This window comes from Pangasianodon hypophthalmus, chromosome 6 (genome assembly GCF_027358585.1).
Source record: "Pangasianodon hypophthalmus isolate fPanHyp1 chromosome 6, fPanHyp1.pri, whole genome shotgun sequence".
Taxonomy (NCBI): domain Eukaryota; kingdom Metazoa; phylum Chordata; class Actinopteri; order Siluriformes; family Pangasiidae; genus Pangasianodon; species Pangasianodon hypophthalmus.
In genome coordinates, this window is record NC_069715.1 from 24,372,739 (window position 1) to 24,395,318 (window position 22,580).

The 22,580-nt window shown below is 36.6% G+C and overlaps 1 protein-coding gene across 3 annotated transcripts in view; it reads right to left on the reverse strand.

Annotated features, from left to right (window-relative positions):
- Window positions 1-17,461, reverse strand: part of large2 (LARGE xylosyl- and glucuronyltransferase 2) — a 137,449-nt gene extending 119,988 nt beyond the window's left edge. For all 3 annotated transcript variants that reach the window (XM_053234709.1, XM_026914045.3, XM_053234707.1), the window contains exon 1: window positions 17,238-17,461. The gene's annotated coding sequence lies outside the window, so the exon portion shown is untranslated. The remainder of the gene's footprint in view (window positions 1-17,237) is intronic.
- Window positions 17,462-22,580: the final 5,119 nt, after the last annotated feature.

Here is a 22,580-nt window from a genome sequence, read left to right on the forward strand (position 1 = left end):
CCAACCAGAAAAAGTCTGCCGGATTGTGAAAACATGCATTGTGCTCCACATCATGGCACAGAAGAATGAGCTCCCAGTCCTCATCTCTCCTACTCAACTACTCGATTAACCGAGTCACATCTCTACCCACCAGACGGGTGTAATCTTCACACTGTGAGACAGTGTGAGGACGTCATGCAGCGATTGTTAATAGCTGAGACTACTGCAAAGATACATTTTTACCAAGCTTTTTATAAGTCATTGATATTTTGGTTATAAACCCTTGTACTTCTTTTAGTTTATTTATCAAGTTTTAAATAGAGGTAATTGTGTCCTTTTGTCTCAATCTCTGACACAACTTCCTATTCGCATTCCCCAACATTCTTCTTTTTTGCTTTTTTACCTGAGTGTAAAAAATCTGTCCATTTTCCTTGGCGTTAAATAGGTAAAAACCTGCATTTGTAAACAAGATCAAACACATATGCAACTGAACAACTGAAAGGCCCCATAGTGAAACATAGCGAATGCAAATCACATTTCCTCCATTACGGGATCCTGCAATGGGATTTCATTTAGATGCTAATGTGATTATGTTCTACAAAGCGTCTCATGCATCAATCACTGGCCTCAATCAAACCTACTCATGGTACTTCAGAAATATTATATTAAAATAATAAAATATGCAATATATGTCTTAAGATTACAAAATGCAAATGTCAAGATTGCTTAGCTATTTCCATTGCTTTTGCCCATAATATACTGAATAGCCTAAAAACTATATAGAGAGTTGGGCTGGTTACATATTTTAATATATACATTAATTTACCGGTGTGTTTATCGCTGTCTAAACTCAATCATGACCCTCACCGCCACTTAAAGGTGTTGCCATTGGTGCTAACAGGGTGTGTCATAAGACATGACAGCATGTAATTCCCTGAGATAGGCCAAGGATCGGTCTTACATAGTTATAAGGAGTGTGCATCTTTGTGAGAACACCATTACACACACTTGCATGATTTTAGTGCATGGTTGTCCCAGCATCATATTCACCTTGCATGACTCATTTAATTTCAGCATCTAAGAAAAAAGTCTTAACACCTTCTCAAATACACCATATGTTGTGAAAGGAATAAAATAATAAAATAAAAAAATATGTTATGAAAGGAATGAAGTGCTGTTCAGTGATGGGGTGGTAATGTGGCCCAATGTGAAACAGAGTTATTGTTATTGTTAACACCCCAAATTTTATTAATTTCCTTTAATAGCACAATCTGAAGTGATTTATTCCTCTTATACTGTAGCACAGCAATCTGCCAACAATGAATGACACGTCATACGTTTTACCTATTTGTTTTTACATTTAATGTTATGGAACAATTGTGAGTTACCGTTATCACTTATGTTATAACAGCTATAAACACTTGTTTCTCAACCAACCACTCTCTTTTTCTCTCTCTTGATGTTAATAATCTTGAAAGCTTGTCATATTACAGAGAAATCGCAAAACTTAAAGGTCCAGCTTTACCTCTGACTGTTACAAAGCACTGACACTGGAGCCTCCTTCCATAAAGGTTCCATTTACATCTCCAAGATTGACCATATCAATGATTATATATTTTTCTTTGTTAAATAACAGCATTTATAATTAGACTTAGATTATGTGGAGCACCAGCTATATAAATCTGTTGCTGTAGAAATGTATTAGAATAAGCGCATTAATATAGTCTTGTGATTAGCCTTTGCAGCTGGCCCTATTGTCAGAGCTGCTATTATAGAAAATTAATTAACATGTTCTGACCAATCAGATTAGAGAATTAACAGTACTATGTAGAGTATACATTATTAATGTTCTGAAAGAGGTATTTTCGATGCAGACATACAAATGTAAGCCCCTTTTTTCTAACCATAGCTTTAAATAAGTCTATCAGCTCAGTAACGGGGTATATGTGAGGGTTCAGTGAAGGCACAGAAAATGTATTTTTCTATTATTGGAAATCATAAGGGGAAAAAAATCACAGGAGCTCACTTGTATGAAATCTACAAATTGATACTCCTAAACACTTAAATGAACATAAATTCATTCATCTATAGTAAGTGCTTTATCCTGGTCAGGGTTGCGGTGGATCTGGAGACTATCCCAGGAACTCTGAAACGGGAATATATCATGGATGGGTCGCCAGTCCATCACAAGACACACACATATTCACACATTCATTCATACCTAAGGTTAATTCAGCATAGCCAAGCCACCTTCTGGATCCACTGGCTGATCCAAGCAAGGACCCTGGAGCTTTAAATGGTTTTTACTGCTTTAAAAAAAAAATCTCATCTTGTACTGTTTTTTTTTTTGATGTACCTCATTGTATTAATTCAGTATCTTCAGAAACACTTTATTGCCTATGAGTTGTGCTCACAGGAATTCAGTGAAGCAGGATCAGACAGTGCAGTAGACACAAATGATTACACGGAGACAGACATGAGACAAGAGACATAACACACCATGTCTTTGTCTCTTGTTTCATGTTCTGTCAGTGTGAAACTGCAATGCAAAAAAAAAAAAATTGAGGTGGTTCAGTAAGAGTTGCTATGGACTGGGGCGGTTGAGTAACTGGATAGCATCCAGAAAGAAACTATGAAGGTGGCATGCTAAGAACTTCTTGCTAAGAGAGTTTTAAGTTGATTCTTAGACCCTGAACTGTTTGTACAAACATAAGGAAAAAAAAAAAGATTCCTGGCACTAAGATGAATACGTTTCTTAAAAACACTGACAAGAACCCTTTTAAGATTTTTTAAATCAGCCATGAAGCACCTAAACTTCTTTAAGCAGTAATTACTGTGACCCTGCACATTTTCTGTCCCACTTCACTTGAAACATGAGAATACTTTAAACACAGGAATAAAATGCTGAATATAGGTCTTACGTTGACTGTACTTTAAAGTGTAAAATTCATAGCGAATGTATTGAATCACTACTGATTCACTGCGCTACTGAATTCCCAGGAAGTGAGTCATCCAGTGAGCCACTACGAAAGACTCAGGTTTTTTTTCTGTCTTCATCGAGTATTGATTTTAGCTCCAGTGTGAGCCAAAGCTTCACAAAAGAGCTGAATATCTTGGAGTGTTTGATTAACGCTGTGTGACACTGCTGTGCCATTTTGACTGACAACTTTTTGACGTGTTCAAGGCTGGCCCTAAAAACATAGAACAAGGCAGCTGTCATCTTTAACTAAACACCTCCTCTGCTTGTCACATTTATACAGTATGCTGTAGGTAGGAATATCCCACTGTACTGGCACTTCAGATCGCTATCATCTCTCAGCATGATTATTTGAACTATTTTATGATTGATTTCCCCTTTTGCACCGAAAATACAATAAACCTGTGTGTTACTCAACACATAATCCATTTATGTCAGAGACAGATCTAACACCACAGAGTGCACTCTTGGCTGCCCTCTCTGTAATTCCCTTCCTTGGGGCCGAGAACACACAGTGTTCCCATGACGACCAGTGATGAAACAAGGCTAGTTTGTGTAGAGAGCAATGTTTTGGTGAGGGGTAAGACTTTATGGACAGGCACAGAGGAATAATTTCAGACCAGGCGCAAATATAACATGCTTTCCGGGAGCTTCCGAGCCATCTGTTTAGGAGGCCACTGCGAAGAATGCTGTCACACACACACACACACACACCCTGTACTACTTTCCACCCCCAAAGCCAAGCCATTCTCCGCCTATAGTTACTACATCGGATGGATGAAAGGATCATGTTTTGAAGAGAATAACACTAGGCTTTTGTTTCATCCTGTGACACCTTGGCTTTTCTCACTGCATCCAATTTGAAGTAAATATAGCAGCTTCCAGAGGTGTCTATGGTGAGCTCAGTGTGTGACTGAGCAATCTATGTGTGCATTTATGTGTGTATGTATGTATGTATGTATGTATGTACAGTGAGGGGAAATAAGTATTCCGACACTTGTTTTTATTATTTACTATACTTTCAGTGCATATATCCACTTCAATGTATAATTCACTTTGAATGTATAATATGAACAAAAACTTTGTATTACTAAGCATAAACAAACAAAATTTAAAAAAAATACATAAATAAATTGATAGAGAAAAAGTATTGGGAATCCAAAAATGAACAAAATTAGCTTGGTGCAAAGCCATTGCTGGCAATTACAGCTTTTTGCAGCATTCTGATTCAATTTCGTCCCAGTTCATTTTCTGATATTCTTTGAAATTCTCAGAAATTACTGACTAATACTAATGAGTTCAGTTTAGTTTTATCTAATAACCCAGCAAAAAGGCCATATTAAATCAGTTACGAAGCCTGCATGCAGATGTATGATTATTCTATGTAGAATAAAATGCTGAAAATGTTATGAAAAACTACTGTAATGATGAGTTATGAGTGAAATCAAGTGGCAGTGGAATTGTGGGTGGGAAGGTGAAGAGTTTTTGGTGGGAGAGACCAAAGTGTTTCTTTTGCTTAGGGATGCTAAATGGTTAGAAATTCACCTGGCTGGTAAGTGTGTCCCTTTTTGGTGCTTGACATGATGGCCCAATATAGCAAATTTCAAATCTCGATTGACAACCTTTATTATCTCAAGACATCTATCAAACATTAAGGCTCCTGACTATTTTTTGGTCAAGAACGTGTTAAGCTAAGATTACTGATTACATGAATTTACTCATTTCTTAACCAAAAAACCATCAACTAATTAAATACACTAAATAACCAAATAGCATACAAAGGAATTCATGAATTATAACCTTTATTTCTCTACATAGTTATGTTTCCCTGTTGGACAGTTTCCAAGGCAGTTTGCCACAACAGGTTTCTATGGAGAGTATCCATGATATCACACCAATTCAATTATGACCAAAGTGGAAAGTAAAAAATGATATCAAAGGTTATATTGCATTTTGTGGAGACTTCAGGGGCACTGTGTGGACCACTAATATAGAGAAGAGAATTCGTGTAAGTAATTTCATACACTTTTTTCTTCCTCATTCTGTGATGATATGGTCATATTCATGTAAACAAATCCAAAAAAATACTAGTTTTGATAACTGTCTAGTTGACTATCAGTTAGCATAAGTGATAGTTAAACTAGCTAGCATATCAGACGGTTGACAGGGTGGGGTCAGGTGTGACAGTGTTACCTATACAAGTATTTAAGATAGATCACAAAATACAAAAGATATTCCACTTACTTGAAAAATGTTTTCCCGGATGTTATTCGTGTGATTGTTAGCAAAGACAATGCTGGTCCAAATATTGTATAACTATATTTGGTTTGCATGACCACACAAACTCACAAAATGCCATACTATATAGTTAACACCAAGATATAAAGGAATACTTTAGGGATTTTCTACTGCCTCTGTAGAAATATGTGATTATTACAGATGAGCATTTCACACATTTCCCAGAAAAGAATAGAAATCCTCTTCATTCAATTAAGCTACAATGAAAGTCGTATTGCAGTTGCTGAACTTGGTCAAATGATAAAGAAAACATTTTTGTAGGACAATTTCATGAATTCTTCGGGCAAAGGTATTTGTAAATTGAACCCTAAATCCGCAAAATTCGTCAGAAATTCAGAACTGGGACTCAGTTTCTAGAAGGAAGGACACAAGGGTTATAATTTCCCAGCATAGTCTACATAACTCAAAGCAAACACAGATGTTTTTCAGTTTTGTCAGTTTGGAAAATTGGATAAAATTCATAATGATTTTGAGAAAACATATGTTCAGTTTTTATTCTTAGTAAAAGGAAATTCGTGTGTGTAATAATCAGTACACTACAGACACAGTCCTAGAGATCAGATTTAAAAACACTGAGGTGTTCCTTTAATAATAAGTAGTAGCTAGGCAGTAAAAGGGCTGTCTATAAACAGCGCTGAAGCAACTGGAACCTCTCTCAGCCGGTGAGGTGTATATCATACTGTAATGGCAGCCCCAGATAGTCTAGACTCTTACGTTATATATCACATATAGCCGGGGAAGCTTAAAACATGACATGTAACTGCTCTTATTCTTTTGCACTTCTGTTGTACAGTAATAAGAGCTTGTGTATTTTAGGCTCTAAGCTGGGGGACACTATGGAGTAGTGTGTGAGACATGTAAGTGAGAAGAGGGGGATGTCCTCATAGTCCTGTGCTCTCCTGATTCAGGTTTCAGTGTGTATCTGTCTCTTACACATTCAGCATTTATGTTGCTACAAGTGCTAACACTATTAATGTACCTATGTTTCCTTGTAGTCAGGCATGGTACCTAGAGATAGCACAGATCTGATACCCAGTATCAGTATTGGGCCGATATCAGCAAAAAATGGTGGATCAGATATCGGAGAAAACAAATCAGATGACTCTGTAACAAATGGCAAAGACTGGAATTGGATTTGGAAAACAAATTGATTTTTGTAACTGGAATTATTTACATATAAATACACTTGACTGATTTTTCTTTTTCCAAGATTGATTTTATGATATTTATTCTTTCTACTTTATTATATTTACAGTGTAAGTGATTTTTGTGTGAAAGAGTTTAACCATGAAGATTGATGTGGATTAAAACTGATCTATATTTAAAAAAAAAAAAAAAAGGCTGGAAGAACTAAGAAAACAGCTTTAAACTTAATATCTAGCATTCATCTATACTATGTGTATAGTATGATATTCATACCATTCTTCTAGAAGTCTGGAAGTGTTGGACTTGAAACCACTTTTGAATTCATTTGGCAGTGTTTATGAAAATCATTATCATCTTGGATTTTTAAAGGATCACAGGGAACACAGAATACATCTAGTCCTATAAAATGGTCTCATATTCCTTAGCCATTAAATAACCATGCGGAGCAAGCGTAAGACCTAATGACTCCCACAAGGAGGCTGTCCAGAGCATTATGAGTTCACTGCCATGTTTAACAGTAAACCACAGACTCTGTAGATTAGAGGCATCTTATTCTCTAGATCTCAGTAGTACAGAATTTGAACCCCTTATACCAGTTTATGCATCTTTGTGGTATTTAGTATAGCTGAGACTCATAAATGAGGAATTAATCTGATTTGGTATATATAGGTATGTATTGGCATAGATAGATAGATAGATAGATAGATAGATATAGTTCTGAACTATCTGAATTGAACTGAAATACAGTTGAACTGTTTCTCTTTTGTATATATCTCAAGAATACCTAGTCCTAGCATTTTAAAGTCTGGTTGCTAAGGGAAAAATCATGTGGCACAGGAGCATCACAGCTATTTTAACAGCTGATATCTGATTACAACTGCATTGATTAGGTTTATGTCCATTTTGCTATGGTCTCAGGAGGCAGATGCAGCGACAGTCACAGTGAATGTATTCATTGAAAGAAACTTTGTACAGACAAATCCAAAAGATCAGAATCCACAAACAGGAAAAAGATCAGGTGATGTACAAACAGGTTATCAAGGAATGAGAGTGTAATCACAAAACGAGGAAACAAACATGGGTTAGAATCAGAAATAGCAAACATAAAACAAAGGCTTGGTATGTGAGATGAATAACAGAGCTGAACGAATACCTCGCAGTGAGTGTGTGTTTGGGGTGTGCTTAAAGGCGGTGGTGGTGATTGAGTCCAGGTGATTAGTAATCACTCAGGGAAATGTAGTCCAATGCTGAATTCAGCGTTGACATGACATATGGCATGTATCTATCCAATAACTTGATCAAAGCATGACATTCACTATGATAGGAAATCACATTAAGCTAGCAAGGTTTTAGACATCTTTAGGTCAACTGACTGTTTTTATCACCACATTTGTTAAACTGGCTCCTTACACAGCATGATCTTTGCAGGACGATATCCTAGACAAGATTAAAAACTTTATTTCAGTGAAATACCTTTATGGTTTGTATTGATTTGAAAACCCATATGAAAATTTTGGCTGTTTTTCATAACTGCTAATTGACATCTAGCCTCATATGACTCATGTGTGTGGGTGCTTTTGTCCTCAAACACTAGAACTGATATGTGGGGGTTTTTGTGTAATGTCAGCCATTTTAAAATAATACCAACAGTGTGGCTTATTTTGAGATCATTTTGCCTATGCCCTACTCTCTGTGACAGCTATGAGGAAGTAGCATATGCATTATTAATATTAATAAATATATCCAAGTATATATTATTGCTAGATTTATTTGTATGACACCAAGAATTGTAGGAATGAAGAAACAATGAGCCTATAAGACACTTTAAAGTTCATTCCACTTAAAATGACACTTTCGGATGCTTCTCCCTTCTCTGATTACAACAAGTACGGCTTAGAGCTGTGATTGGACATTGATTGTATTTTAGCGAGGCACGAGTGCAATGCAGTCATGAATGTGAAATGCAGTGCAACCAGGAATTACACTTCTGACCAAAGTCAGCATCTTAAAAAGCAATCCCCTGCTGATTGTTTTTCAGATTAGTCAACATAAGAGCCATGCAAGTAGGGTTTTGCTTTTCAGTGTGCAGTGTTTTCTGTATGTCACTAATGAAAAGCAATACATTTGTGTATTGTAATTGACATAAACTGAATCACACAGTGGAATGCAATGCAGTTGTGTGGATTGCTAAATAGTGGATAATATTCACTTGTGTTTAATTCTTAAAATGAAATCCCTTGCTGATTGCTATGAACCGAGAGATTTTTTTTTAAAAAAATGGCATAAGAGCAATGCAATGAAGGTTTTGCTTTTCAGTGTGGCACATTGTCCTCGTGTCACAAATGAGAAGCAATACCATTTGTGTATTGCAATTCGTGTCTTCCTCCCAGTGTGAGTTACACAGAATCTTTTCCAAATTTATGGTCTTCTTATGCCTTCAGCTAGATCTCCTGTATTGTTTCCTGGCATTTACAAACACATGGAAATGTCTCTGTACTAGCATTTGCCTTTAGCAATTCATAATTTATCACACACGAATTTCACACTTGCATACATTGAACTCTGGCCCTTGTGGATTTCCGCAGCAAGAGGTAGCTGATATCGGCTTTCCTCCTGTTCATTTATAATAATCCATGCTGTTTACCACTTACTGTGTTAAACTGCAGCACAGTCCATAATGAACCACCCCCCCCATACACACACACACACACACACATACACACACTTCACATGTGCACAGAATAAATGGTTGAATATCAGGAAAAATAACTGCATACTCACACAATATCTCTGATCGTGTTCATTTCAAGGTCACTGCCTTGCTTCTACCCAATTAAGTTGCCCGAACAGGAGTGATCGCAGTTATCAAACGCAATGTCATTAATGGCGGCCATGTGCCAGAGACCATACAAAGAAAAAGCTTTCATTTCTGTATGTTTTCCCTCGAAGCCTGAGGAATGATGTTTGACAGCCTGGATTTCAAGGCTTTCATTCCTCACATCTTAAAAAATATCTTTTGTAAAGTGTTGCTGCTATATAACTATATACGTATATTTCACCAGATAAATACAAAAAAGGTGTGTGTCCACAAAAAAACTCCACTGATGTCCAGCAAAGACATCAATCTGTTGCTTTGAAGCTGGCATGAAGTCAAGCTCTGAATCACAAACAGCTTTCTCTCTGGAGCTCCGTTCACACCTGTTTATGTTGTGCGAAGCAGATCAAAAATCTCGCTTAATATCTGATTTTAGAGTGATTTATACAGATGTCCAAAAGGGAGATAAACCGCACCATGCTTTTTAACATAACAAACACAGAGATGCTCACAGAGAGTGCGAAGTTCACAGTGCATGAATACAAATTGCTGGAGTCGCAAATCGCAACAATGTAAGACAAAAAGCATCATTGTTCATCTCTGTGAAAAGGTCTTACAGTGCCAGTGGCTAGAACCAATCTGTCTCTATACCATAACATCTCTGACCAATTCCAATGCCTTAGAGCAATCAGAGCAATATAAATATATATATATATACAAATATATTTAAAATCCCACAGCGCTGTTGAATTCTCAAATTGGTCAAAAGGTGTTGATTAATTTTCTATCGCAGCAGCTCAGACAGTAGCTCCGGCTGCAAGGCATATCATCAGTTATATTAATGCACTTGTTCTAATACATTAGTAACGGTTAATTCACAGAGATTTGTATTGCAGATTCAAACTAATAGTAAACAGATTTTTTAAATGTGTTATTTAAAGAACAAAAATATATAATCGCTGATGTGGTGAAGCTTTCTGTAAAGAAATCTATCTATCATTTATGGAAGGAGTCTCCAATGTCCTTACTTTGTAAGAAAGTTTTCAGGACAGAGGAACTTGCTCTTTCGGGTTTCTATGTAACGTGAAAAGCTGCAGGGTATTTTTGGCTTTATTCATTTCAAGAAAGTGAAAAGAGAAGCTAACAGGAAATGATAACATGAACCAACCTGTTTCATGCACTACATTATTCATAGCTATAAACTGTTTAAAAAAAGTATTTATTAATTCAAATATGAAGTGTCATTCATTAATTAATAAAAAATATTGTAATATTTTAAAGGAAAAGAATCAACTTTGGGATAGCAACGGTAATTCTGCTTGGGTCGCATCACACCACCCTATCAGTGATCTATAACAGCCCCATCGTGTTTTACTACTGAAAGAGAGTCAAATCCGAAAAGTGAGTATTATACAATATGACATGATACTATCCTCTCTGATTTCTCACAACTGTGTGATGTGATTCTCTTTCATCTACACTTTTATGAAAAAGTGGTTCCTCAAGGGTTCCTTGTATGCTTAGAGGTTCTAGCTTCCTAAAGAGCTTCCTTTTATAAAAGGAAAACCCTCTTTTGCAGGATTCTACAGAATCTTGTGATCCTTGGTGCATATTAAGGCAGTAAATATAATGCGGCACAGTGTTACTTCATTAGAAATTAATTTTTCATTAATTAAAAAAAATATAGGTTACTTGTCACATTTTCCATAGTTAAAGCAAAAACACTTAAGTGCTTCTTTGGGCTACATGGTTAACGACAAAAATGAACAAATCAATGCCAAAAATGTGCAAAATTATAAATCAATGTATCATATTACCCGATTTTAAAACTATTAAACACTATTAGAGAACAAATATAGTTGCATTAGTGGGTGTTTTTTACTCGGATATGGAGCTTGCAGAACAAATAAAAGCAACACTGATTAACATGGGAGCGTTTTTGGACATAGTGCTGCATGCCATTTAAAATGAGATTCTTTCATTCATTCAGGTATTCATTTAGGCCCTGGTACTAACATGTGGCCAGGGAGATCTGATCACAAGTGGACATTGCTAAGTAAGTGTGTCTCAGAGATGCATTGTGATCCGATCACTCAAATGACCTTCGGAGGTGGTCTGGGACTCGTATAACCATATAACATTTGTAGTGTAAACACCCGATGTGTCCCAGACAGCAAGGAAGGACCATCTAATTGACTACGTCACTGCCCTAGCCGGAAAATACGCAATCTTCGCGAAGTCATGCTGAATGGTAGAGTTTTACACTAAGCTGCTAAAGATGATGTCCATAGCTGGAAAGTGGCTTCATCTCATCTCCCATTCATTTATAAGTTTTGTTAGCAGACCATGTGATCAAAACGTTTGAAACAGCCCATACAGGTATATGAGATAGGATTCACAGGACGTTTTCACCTGAAAACAAATGCAGTGGAAGACTGATGTAATAAATGTGTCCGACACCCTTCTTCCAGCAGAAAGTATTTTATGAAATGTGAGCACAAGTGGACAATGGAGACGCACTCAAAATGCGACATGTGATTGGATCACTAATTCATCCTTAGTAACTACTTTATGTTAGTTGTTTATGTTTTTCGAAGTTCGAGCGAAAATATTGTGGTCGGGTACAAACAAAAAATATGTGCGAGACTGGGCGGGATTGGTCAGAATTCCTTCAGCAGTGGGATTTTTAAAAAAAAAACAGTTCTACGCCTAACCATTAAGATAAGATAAGATAAGATAAGATAAGATAAGATAGAACTTTATTCATCCCGAGGGAAATTCTTGTGCCAGAGGTTGCTCATACAGCTGTATCACAACAATGTAGGAATATAAGACAATATAGTAATAAATGAAGTAGTAAAAATAACCGCAGTGCGTAATAGAATAGCAAAAAAAGTGAGATATTTTAGTAAAAAATAAATAAGTACACAAAAAATAAGTGGAGTGAAAAGAAAAGAAAATTTAAAAAAAGACTTTTCATCTTGTCTGAAGTATTTTCAGGTTAACAAAGTACACTTAGTTGCGTTCTTTACTATCTGCCTCACTACTTGACAGCTCCCCACAGCAGCGACAGTCTAATACGTGCAACCACTAACACAAACATCTGTTCCTGTGTGATATTTCTTCATCATCCTACCATGACCAGGAAGCGTGGGTACAACTTTGGCAGGAGAAAGCCACTGCTTTTATAACCCTGAGCTGAGTGTGTGTAACAGTATCTCATGGGTGAGCAATGCCTGTATGCACTCAAGGCTAAAGGAAAAAGGTACTATTTGGAAACATTTGCTTGACAGAGCTGTCTGTTTAACGTAAAGTGTGAAAACCCATGTTGTGGTATGTCAGTCAAACAGACTATTTTCGTACAGTGTAAATATATAAACCTTATGTTTTGGCAGAGATTCATATGTACAGTGTGCTTTGCCACCAAAAAACAAGTTTATTTTAATATTGCACACTGTGTAATGGATTGTGTAATGGTTTCTTGAATGTAATAAATCTACAATAAGTTATTCTTCTCATCAATAACTGATATTAAATAACAATTAGCTCCATTCAACTACATATAAATTGCTTCCTTACAAACACAGGACTGAATGGCAATGACAATTATCTTAATGCTTAACCATTAGTGATTAGCTAATAGATTTAAATAAATGAATAGATATCAATTTGAGGTGATTGTTTTGTTTCACACTGGTGCTTTATGTAACCACAGACTCTGAACAGACGAGACATCTGTTTTATTTGCCGAGAATAAATTTGCATTTCTCTGTAAAATCGTTTGAAAAAAAATTCGTTTTTTTAAACAAGCCATTTTGTCAGTTCACTAATCAGACCAGAGAGGGTAAATGAAATAAAAAATCTGTGAAAGTCTGTGAAAACGTCTTTCTCAACGAGCTGCCTTCAGGGAAATAATTTATATGAATGCATGTGATTGGCCATAGCAAAGGATCTGCTACAAAAACTGAGCTGTTTCGTGGTTAAAATATTGAAGTCACTGTAGTAAAGTGAGTTTTTTTTTTTTTTTTTTCATTTGTTGGTCTGCTCTGCTCCAGTATTTTTCTGAGCACCCAGTTCAATCTGCTGAAATACTTCACAGTGTCCGCATTCAGAGCAGATATCGACCCAATGGTTTTCAGGTCCACTGTAGAGACCACTGTTCTTTCAACTATTCTAGCATTTCTTCCCACCAATACACCTGCGTCAGTCCATGAAGCATCTGATTACACATTAATGATCCAAGTCAGATGCTTTAGAGCAGGCGAATCACAAAAGTCTTAAAAGATGCATGCCTCGCTGAATAGAATCAGTCAATGCCATGACCCATCTCTTTATCTTCTGTCCATCATCATGACATTGTCAGATATTGCTGTCTCTTGAATCAGGACATGTCCTGGTTTATCTGTCTATGTGAATTTGTTACAAATGACCTCACAAACTTTCAAAGTCACGAACACAAAGGTAAAGTCTGCCATTTCGTAAACGAATACAATCTCTTTCCTGCAGTGAGAAGGAAGTTGGGCAGTTCCGATTGTGTGTGATTTGTGTTATTCTGTATGCAAGATGAATTCATGAATTAAGTGTTTGGAAGCAAGCAATTTTCAAGACCAACAATTAAAAATGTTCCTGTCAAGTCATTTACGTCACCTGAGTGGTTTGGTGGTGTGTTTGGGTCACAGACTTCAGACAGTCATCTGTTACAAAGCATTTTCAGCCTAGTACTAATTACCTGAAATGGTTGAAGTTTTTATATAAAGGGCAGTACATTCTACAAAATTTACCTTCCAAATAAAGCTGACATTTTTTGCACTTTAACCCCAAAGTCAGTATTTAATTATAACTCCAATGTCTTGGCGAGAACCAAAATTAAAAAGTGCGAAAATATCCACATTTTGTTCAAATGATTGGCTGTATAAATACAAAATAACGCATACACACAAGAACATGAATAAAATATACAATTGCATAGTTATATACTGTACAATAAGACATAAAAGTGGAAGTGAATAGTGCTAAAACCAAATCAATGATAGTTTTGATTAATCATTCCATATTATCACCACTGTCTGATGAAAAACATGTACCTCTAGAGACCATCATACAAAACACATCCAAATTAACAGAAAGTAGACGCATGTAGCTTAGAAATGAAAGTACGTTTTATGAGGTCACCAGTGTACAGATGTTATTTATTAAAATGGGCTTACATGGATTGGACACAGCAAACAAATCCCTCTTTATTTTTCTTAAACTCAGCTAAGAATACATGTTTTGACATTAACAAAGATCAAAACCAGCACTCAGGTATATTAAGAATTCTAAAATTAATCATGATGGTGAATGCCTACCTAGTATACATATTTTTTAATTCATAAAGCAATTACTTTTTCTTTGCAAAGAGAGCTGCATGACCCTGAGCCAGCTGCACACAGTGAACAAAAAATGAACTCACACAGCGCATTAGCAATTAACTTCTCTGACAACCCGAGACACAATTATGCAAACAAACCTGAGCTATATGAGGTGACAAGACTGTTTACTGTCAGGGATGGAAAAAGTCAAAAAAGTTGCTACTTTTAAATGGACTCATGCATTAAAAAAGGAAAAAAGCCAACTAACGAAAGTAAGGTCACAGGAGATGATGAACTGGCATGATTCTTGATAGGGTTTTTTTATACATTGAAGAATTAGGAAGATTTAAACAGAAATGTAAAATCAAATTTAAATAAGTAGATAATTTAAATAAGTAATAATAAATCATTGGCGAGATGACAGAAGAAGAGACCTTCAAGATTTGTGATGAGTACCTTGAAGGTCTGAATAAATATGTAAGAAGTAAGAAGTACATATATTTCTTTCTTAGAAATGTAATGAAATTAAGAGTGTATATGTGGTTTTGACAGACACTTCTGCTAAAATAAATAGTGTGATTTTTCAGCTTTTCATTGGTTATTTAGATGTCAACTGCTATGTGTAGACAGAGGAGTATGCCCACATTCAATATATAGAAAAATGTACAGTATGTGGTTTTCATCAGACAACATAAGTATATGTAAATAGTTCAATAATTGGTCCAGTTCACCAATTAGAAATTAAATATACTGTATAATAGCCAGATTAGTTGTGCTATGAAAAAATCTAAATAAAATACAAAGCTAATGGGTCAATAATAAGAAATGCTTACAAGAACCAAGCTAAATCAAATGAGTAATTTAAAACAGAAGGTTGTAGTAACTGTTATTGTAAAAAAAAATATATTAGCGAGTCATAATATGCCATTATAAAATTTGTTAAATGTTACCATTTCTAGGCAAGCTAGAAAAGGCTCAGTTAATTCCAGGGAATTTTAAATAGAAACAGTGAGATTGGGTGAAATAAAGTGGCATGTGACTGGAGACATTGGGTCTTGATTCTGTGGGCAATGCAGTAACTCTCTCCAAGTCCAACCCATTTATTGACAATCACATGGGTAGGAACTGATAAATACCATAAAGATTGACCACTTGCTGCCCCAAGAAAATCTGACCCTAGTGTTGCAACCAAAGCACAGAGCAGCCCATGTTCAGACAGACGGCACGGTCATTTTCTATACATAGACAACTAAAGCAAGAATTAATCCTCTTACACTATATCATACAGTGTGTGCTGCCAGATCAGGAGAGTTAAATATGGATGGGTGTGAATAACTTTTATTTCTGGATGTCCTTTGTGAGCTTCCCTGTTCACATGGAGCACACTGAGAAAGGATGTGTAAGCTCAGATTTCTCAACACAACATCTGACAGTATATACCATACAACTTAAAAACCTTGAAAACCGCAAATAACTACACTCGCAGAGCAAAGGGTACTAAAATGTAAATACCATTCCGAGTCTCTGGAGTGGTATCCTCAAGGGAACATCTTCCCTACCTTTAGTAAATATCAATTACATGGTAGCGTGAATGTAGCTTACCTTTAAGATGGTTTAAGGTACATAAGGACCACTCATGTAAGTTTAATTAGCTTTTCACTTGATTTACAAATGGGGTTGTGTTTTTTTTTTTCAATGGTTTTATTCATTTATTTTACAAATAAATATTACAGCTGGGGGCACGGTGGCTTAATGTTTTTTTTTGCCTTGCATCTCCAGGGTTGGAGGTCTGATACACGTACTCTGCCCTGTGTGCATGGAGTTTGCATTTTCCCCCCATGCTTTTGGGGTTTCCTCCGGGTGACCCGGTTTCCTCCCTAGTCCAAAGACATGCATTGTAGGCTGATTGGTATCTCTAAATTGTCCACAGTGTGTGTATGTGTGTGTGTGTGTGTGTGTGAGGTTGTGCCCTGTGGTGGGTTGGCACCCTGTCCAGGGTGTCCCCTGCCTTGTGCCCCGAGTCACATGCCCCCCCCCCCACCCCCCCCACCCCCCCCCCCACGTGACTGTGTGTAGGATAAGTAGTACAGAAAATGGATGGATGGATGGATCGATATTATGAATATGAAATATTACAAGGAGTCACATTCAAACAATCCACTTGACACTGACAGGCTGTACTAGTGTAGGAGTTCAGCAAAAAAACATGGACAAATTTCTCTGTCTATTAGCCCTCCACTAGTTCCCCAACTACACTGAGTGACTCTGAGTCAGTGGAACAGCAGAAGTCAAGAACATGAACACGAAAAAATGCCGAATCACTTACTGAATATGGATTTATGAGTGTAGTGATAATTAACAAAGAGAAACCAAAATGCCAAGGTATTGGGTCACAAAAAATTGTCCATTTGGGATCATTTGCACAAGATATTTGAGAGCTGTTTTAAAGTACTTTAAAGGTACACTGCAGACAACTTTCCAGATAAGAGATAAACACTATAGGTACCACCCCAGTGACAAGGAAAGGTACCAGTTAACTGCTCATGCTAATGTCAAACAATCTTCTTAAACTCATTATCACTTATCATTACGCAGTATGGTGTCCCACTGGCAAATTACACATCTCAAATCATTGGAAGAAATCAGCTCAAAATGCATTTCACACACTTACATATGCCACCAGTCGAAGACCTCGAAAGAGGATCCTGCAAAGTGGAGTCAGGCTAGTTATGTACGTATCCTCTCTGAAGAATTATACACTCCAACTGCTTCAACTCAGTTCTCAGCTATCCATATGATATAATCATGTCTTGTTTCATAGTTACTTATTTTGGATCCTTCCCAGAGTGAGCGGTATAAGAAAGTGCCTGGCCTTTGATGGGATTCGTAGCTGCTGTATGTATGTGCCTCTGACTAGAGATGGCTGAAAATAGATCGTGACCTGCCATGCTACAATTAGCCTACCATGGTTTCACATCCTTTAAATAATTACAAGGACTTTCACTGGTGCATGCCTTGATCCCACACAGACTCACTAGTGTCAGGTTTCTTGCAGTAACATAATATACCTATTTGTATTTTTAAGTCTGTGCTATAATTTCTGTTATATGCATTTTAAAAGAGAATTAAGACAATCACATTAGTGGTAGTCCAGTCTTCCTCTCTTTACACTGGCTCCAATCTTGGGCAATGAAAAGTGTTTTGGGTTGGATCCATGGAGCTTTTAATTCCAGGTCACACAAATTCAGTCTTTCTTTGTTTTTTTTTGTTTGTTTGTTGTTGTTTTTGCATAATCTACAATTAAATAATATGAAGTCCACAAAAACAAAATCAGAACCCACAACTAAATAAAATGAAATATACTTCAGAAATAGAAATGGTTCACAAATCAATATCATTTATTCATAGATCGCTCATGTCACTTGGCACATGTTTGAACCACCTGCATTCATGTTTGAAACATTTCTCTCACCTACTTGGCAAACAATCCACAAATATGAATTCTGATTGGTCTGCATCAGCCAATCAGATTGCAAGACAACTTTTTGCTAATGCCCATGTTACTCTGAACAACTATAACAGAAATGTGACCGACCAATCAGCGTAAGCTGCAGGATGGGTTGATAGGTATTCATTTTATTAAGGAATTTTGAACAGTAGGTTGTTGTTGTTGTTGTTAGTGGTACATGTAAAGTAATGAAATAAGGTAATGTACAGTAACTACAGTAAAAGTAAACTATTTATTTTAATATGAGACAGTTTTAGGACTTTACTGATGAAAGAATCATTTTGTTATAAAGTATATTCTTCAATATTGCTTGTGTTAGCCTTTGTCCTATATGAAGTTGCTCTGTACATTTTGCCACTGTAAAACAGTGATTTCACAGGTGCAGTGTGGAGGTCTGGAGAACAGTGCAGTGTGGAGGTCTGGGCATGGTCAAGCACAGCTTGAGGATACAGGAGGTCTTAGAGTAGGAATGGATAAGATCATGAATGAGCATACTCCTGTGTGTGATTAACAATGCTATCTTTATACTCTCGGTTTTGCAGTGAGGTGCTACATCCCAAGCAAAATGATCTGATGGTGTACAGCAAAGCAACTTCAACTTCATTTCAGTTAAGAAGGTTGCTGGAAACCTAAAATAATCATAACACCACTCTCTCTCTCAAGCTCTTATTATCCCCATGCCAACCAAGGTGTCACAGGTACATTTAAAGTTTTGGTATTGAGCTGGTTTTGATTGGCCATTGGGTTGCTTTTGTCACACAAATCTGGCAACCCTGGCTGAAGCACAAGTCTGCTTAATGTCTCAGGTAAAGGTACAAACAATGATGTAGTTACAATTGACTACATTCAGTAATTAACCTTTTTAGGTGAATTATCAATTGTTATCCATCTATCCATCCATTCATCCATCTATCCACTTTGCTAGCTATCTGTCTAGATATTTGCTGTATCTATCCAGACAGATAGATGACTAGATAGCCAGACATTCAGTTAGACAGACAAACAGACAGGTAGCAAGGTGGATGGATAAGCAAGAAATGTCTTCCTTATTTGTCTTATTTGTCTTCCTTATTATGTTCTAGAATGACTCCTGAGTCTTATTAAGTTCATCAATGTCCTTTGGTTAAAATGTAAATTAGGTTAAAGTGTCATTTTTCTAACTTACCTGAGAAATTACTAGAGAATTCTGGGATGGAACCTAATAATCTACACTCGAGCTGCAGCCTGGGCTGCAGTTTAATCAGGCATGGCAAAAGCAGCCCAATTGCCCATAAAAGAAGCGTTTCCAAAAGTTTTTATTGATTCCCCCTAAAGACAGGATCTTTAGGATTCTATTTTCATATTTTTGAAGTGTACAATGTATTGTGGATCTATTGTGGATCTGTGGAGCCTATATATAAACTGCACACTTACAAAACAGGCCTCAAAAGAATTTCATTCACACATCAGCATTCATAAAAAACTAAATTTCAGTGGAAATGCATACTCGTAACTATGCATGTGCACACTTGTGCAAAGTGCATGTGGTTTGATGACTCTAGTGGCAAAATAATCAACTGAACAGGATGCTTTAAAAAGTTTTGAATTGAATTCACCAGCAATGAATACTTTGTCTTCCACTCATGATGACTGTCTAATAAGCCATTTTCTGACTGATGGTGAGTTCATCTGGGAAAAATCGATTGCTTGCTTTGCATTCTTTCTTAACTGTATGCTGTTTTGGCTAAGTGTATCTGCCAAATGAATAAATGTACTGTAAAATGCAATCACACAATCCCCATAACACTGCACTAATAAACAATTTGCAGCAATCACCAGTTTTCTAAATGTAATCATCAAAATGTATTGCACCCACATTACAAACAAATGTCAGAGAATAACCTTGCTAGCTCTCTGACTAACATGGCTTGGGTCAACATTCCCACGTTTTATCTAATAGGATTGTATTTGATTTTTAAGTTGCAAAAATGTTCTTTTTGTGGCTTTACAACTGGGTCCACCAGCATTTCTACAAACACTGAATTTGTCAGATTATGATTGGTGTGGCAGCCTGGGAAAACACATCAGGTGTCACTGTGGGTGAATTCTGGCAAACAGCCAAAAAAGACAAAAAAATCAGGTTTTTGTCACATCAACTTAAAGAATTGATTGATATATTTCACCAAAACTATGTGACAATGTTTTAATTTACTTTTTAACCTTGCTTTGACTGTTTGTCTGCAAAGATCAAGTTGGGTAAAGAACAAGCCAGTTTAACAAACACAGTACTATATTCAATCAGTCTGCCTACAGGTATATAAAACCTTCCTAGCTAAGTGGAATTTTCTCACACGATTTGGTCAAGTTGTTGGAATGCTATGTGCCATAGCAAGATGGACATAAGTGTAATAATTGTTTTTTTGTAATCGTTTTTCACTTTTGGGGGTAACCAGACAAATGTTAGGATTTTACTTGTGGTTGAGATACATGCAAAAGAGAGACATATTTCAGTTCAGAAAAGCCTGTAGTTCTCAGAACTATATATAGTAGAAAATGACAACATTTTACCATGTGAAGGATTTTCCAAAACCATCACATGTGCATTATTTTTTAATTTATTTTTCAGCATCAGTTGTTCTCCATGTTCTCCATTACCATAATTCTGTCCAATCTCAGGTCTGCCTGATCTCATGAGAAACTCATACATTTCAAATAAAGTTGGATTTCATTTGGTTTCATACAAATTAAGTTGTAATAAAAAAAATGTAATCCTAACCTTAACCTTCGTAAATATTCATACAAATTGAGTCATGCAAACTGTTTTGAATTTGCAATTTGCAATTTCTTTTTCCTGATTTGCTTAAAATTATGGAGTGTGAAGAAAATAGAACAGAATAGAAAACAAAAGTTCAGTGTCTCTCTTATTTGGACTACACAAACAGACTAATAAGCAAGATGAAGCCTCATGAACAGCTACTGAGGTGTGGTAAAGGTGTGTTAAAGCAGGAAAGCAGTCAATTATGCAGCGGAGATTAAATCAACACTTCTGTGACTAGACTACTATGTTTAAATAAAGACACTTGAAAGCGTAAATAGTTTTAATATGGAGGAATGTGGGCGTAATGAAATCCTGCTTAGAGAGGTTTCTATAACTGTGTGATTTCCTCATATCTGTGCGTCCAAATAATAGCATGAAAGATGATCTATGATCCCTGGCTTACAGGGAATCTATGCTACTGCTGTTTCATTAATTACATATTCAACAAAGTCATCATGTTCCCTGTTTACACACACACACACACACACACACACACACACGCACAAACTCACTCATTCCTACACACACCTCCACACATATGCACATAAGGGCGCAAACTAAAACATACCCAGGAAGAAGATGAGGCCAGCTGTTCAGAGCCCTTTGTGTGATTTATGGTCTCTCGCCAATCAGCACCCTCTATTTTCCACTTTCTCTTTTCTTCATCTCCTTTCTGTTCATCCTCCTGTGTACGGGTTATGGCCCCTCACCAATCATCTCTCTATATTCCTTCTTTCCTCTTCCTTCCTCTCCACTCAAGTCATCCTCCCTTCTCCCAGCTCAGCTAAATTGAATTATATTATGTATTATATGTATATTGTTCTGTATATATATATATATATATATATATATATATATATATATATATATATATATATATATATACATAGACTGCTTGAACCCTATAGAAAATAACTTGTGACCTGAGCTGACATAATCTCCTCCAGTCACACACCCACACACACACACTTTCTTTCTCTATCTCTAAACAGGTTGTATACTAAGGAAAACAGCAAGGACCAGAAGCTCTAGCAGGGAAGACTGTGTCACACACACACTCTCTCACAAGCATCAGTAAAGCATATACTCACTGTCACATCATGACAGACACCATCAAGACTCAGAGAATCAAATGGATCTTCATTTTGACCAGCAGTGACACAGTGACTCTGCTGAGTGTTCAAACCCTGATTCTGACACAGCTCACTGATTCTTGATTGCTGAGAGACAATCTGAGATCCTCAAAAGCAGCAACTTTTGCATTCTTTCCACATTTCAGACTGTTCCTGAGGGCTGCATCTTCAACCAGGAAATGTCCTAGAGCCCTAGAGCTCACCTTAAAACGCTCTAGAGCTCAGCTTAAAACGTTTTCACAGGTAATCCCACGCACATGAGGAATGTTTATGCATGAGACAGATGAACAGATGGGACAGATTAGTTTAGAAACAAGCAGGCAAGAAGAAATCTGAACCACATACTGTACCTTGATCCTTATATTCCAGCTAAGAAAGTTTATACACTCATGAAAGAGATGAACTGCACAAGCTTCTTAGGGCCACAGTACATAATTTATTCAGTATATTATGGTTATTAATTTAAATCCAGAACTATACGTATCTTTGTTGAATGCCTGTGTCCGATTTCCATTTCCTTTTAATAATGGATGAGCTTTCAGGTCTGAATAACTGTTTATAGTTTGTACTTGGGTT